Consider the following 2503-nt stretch of genomic DNA (forward strand, 5'->3'; position numbering starts at 1 on the left):
CCTCAGGTACCCCCCAGCTTGGATAGGCTCAGCTGCCATGGGTAGACCAGCATGCAGACCCGTCACCCACCAGCCATAACAGTGAGTCCTCCACAAGGCAGCAGTACTGTGGCCTAGTACTGTGGCAGCTTGGCTCCACCACCTGCCAGGAAAGATGATGGCCCTGAAAAGAGCCTTTGATTAGGGTTCCAGCTCTTCAGTATTAGCAGCTCTTTCATGTTACAGACTCAATACTACAACCCTCGGAGCTTGGGTTGCCAGTTGCCTTCCTGCTTTGCTGACCATCTCCTATTGCTGACATCTCATCATTTGTCCACTCTCCCTACCTCACTGCCTTTTGCCACCTCTTCTCAAGCTACTGGTTGACTTGCCAGTGATGTAGGGCAGCTTCTTGGCTTCACTTAGGAGTGAATTCAAGAGCAAGCTCATGGTAGAAGTAACCAGCTTTATTGAAGTGGCAGTGTTACAGTTCTGTGACTGCTCATTGCAGAACAGGGCTAGCTTGTAGGCACTGCACAGAGAAAAGGAGCCTAGGGGTACTTCTATGGGTTTTAGGTAGCTGTATTTATGCCCTCTTTTATTTACATGCAAATTAAGACATGGGTTATTCAGAAATCTCTAGAAAATGGCCGGTAACTTCTGGGTGTTGCCATGGAATTTGTCAACTCTTGCGGTGCTGGTGGGAATGTCTTATGCTGATGGGCAGCAACAACAAGCAGAGGTTGCTTTCAGGGCCCCTTGTCAGTTTTAGCCAGTTTTCAATCTGCTCCGGGAGTTAAGTCCTACTGGTCCTCTACCTCGCTATGACATCACCATCACCACAGAGGAAATAAATGTTAAATTACATTTTAATTAAAATCAGAAAAATATATTTTGTAGTGTGTGACTGGCCAGAGAATGTCATAACTGCATTTGCTTACATCTCTATCCCATTCTATAGCTTGAGATCTACTCTAAAACAGACACTGAACCAATCCCAGCACTTACTATTTGGCCTAAATCAGGGTAAGGGTCCATTAAATATTTTAGAATAAATATGTAGCGAACCTACTGTTTTATCCCCACATTTACTAAAGAATCATAGTTTTCTGCTTTTATTAAAAAAGTTCAAATGAAGCCTCACTCAGAATAATAAAAGGCTGAGAAGAGTGAGTTATTTATTTTGGGGATAAGCACACAATTTCTCTTTTTTTCCAACAATTTTTTGGGAGGACTTTCTCGTAAAAAATAGATAGCCTGCTAGACAAATTATAAAAGAGCTATAACACTCAAAATTTCTTTCAAATTTTCATTGACCTGTAAAAGCAAATGAATATATGCATTTTTTTCTACAATCACATGCATCGTTGTTTTAATAGAATAATTTTCAAATACTTTACAATAATTTTTTCATAATGAAATCCTGGAATGAAATTCTAATATGTATAAATAATGAGAGCAGTTCAGAAACTCAACAGAGAATTTGATTTACTGAGGGAAAATACTTCTTTATTTGCAGAAGGCTTGGAATAAATATTTAAAAGTACAAAAGTTTTAGTGAGCATTGTTTGAAAATAAATGCTTTTATCTGAAAAAATGATCTGATAATATTTATTGTAGAAAATGTAATGCCTTAGGAGAATAGCATTTTTCTATTATGCCTCAGTCTTTCCTTTGGCTCACTTTATCATGAAGGTACAAAGAAATAGATAATATTTTACCTAGACCCCAGTTTGAAGAGCAAGAAAAGGTAATAATGATCTGTTTAGTCTAAATCATCAGTTCATCAGTACTATGAGTGATGCATAGTGTGCTTGATTTCCCATGAATGTATTGCCAGAAATAATAAATCAATTAGTATAGTAAACATACTCATTTTTGGCAGAAATAATAATAATTTTAATATTCTATTAGGTAGTATATTTTATAGTATATATACTATAAAAATATTCTGGTATATACTATAATGTATATACTATAACATATACTAGTTATAAGTTTCTCTCAAGACTTGTTTTTCACTCATGATCTTAATGAACATACATATAAGCTGTTGTCCATTTCTTTATCACTGGGGGGAAGCAAATATGGCAACTATAGAAATGAGACCCAGTAAGAGAAAGGATTTTCTTTTTGCAACAGTTGTGTAGCTCTGTCTAGATTAAACACTCAACATTTTCTCATTCAATCTCTTCAAAGCTACTTGCTCTCTTGTTTCCTCAGGTTAAGTGTGATGAGAAACAGACCCGTGGGTTGTGACCTTTTCTGGGATGAAAGATGCCATGTGACTAAAATATTCTGTGATTAATGTACATTCATTTTGCTTTTGATAGTACTCAGTGTTGATTCACGTTTTTGAGATAATTAAAAAACCTGACTTGGTGAGTTACTGCTATGTGTAGCTTGAACTGCTGTGATCTCTGGAATATTTTGTGCCCATATGAATTATGGAGTTGGCTTGAAGTACATGACTTCAGCTCTTTTTCTGTCTCTTATTCCAAAGTTCAGCTAGTAAAGAACACCC

General features: G+C 36.9%; 1 non-coding gene across 1 annotated transcript; it reads right to left on the reverse strand.

Annotated features, from left to right (window-relative positions):
- Positions 1–1208: 1208 nt before the first annotated feature.
- Positions 1209–1270, reverse strand: LOC129488963 (U7 small nuclear RNA). The gene has a single exon (XR_008659797.1). It is a non-coding gene; the product is annotated as a U7 small nuclear RNA (small nuclear RNA).
- Positions 1271–2503: the final 1233 nt, after the last annotated feature.

Source organism: Symphalangus syndactylus, chromosome 8, assembly GCF_028878055.3.
Source record: "Symphalangus syndactylus isolate Jambi chromosome 8, NHGRI_mSymSyn1-v2.1_pri, whole genome shotgun sequence".
In the NCBI taxonomy this organism is placed as follows: Eukaryota; Metazoa; Chordata; class Mammalia; order Primates; family Hylobatidae; genus Symphalangus; species Symphalangus syndactylus.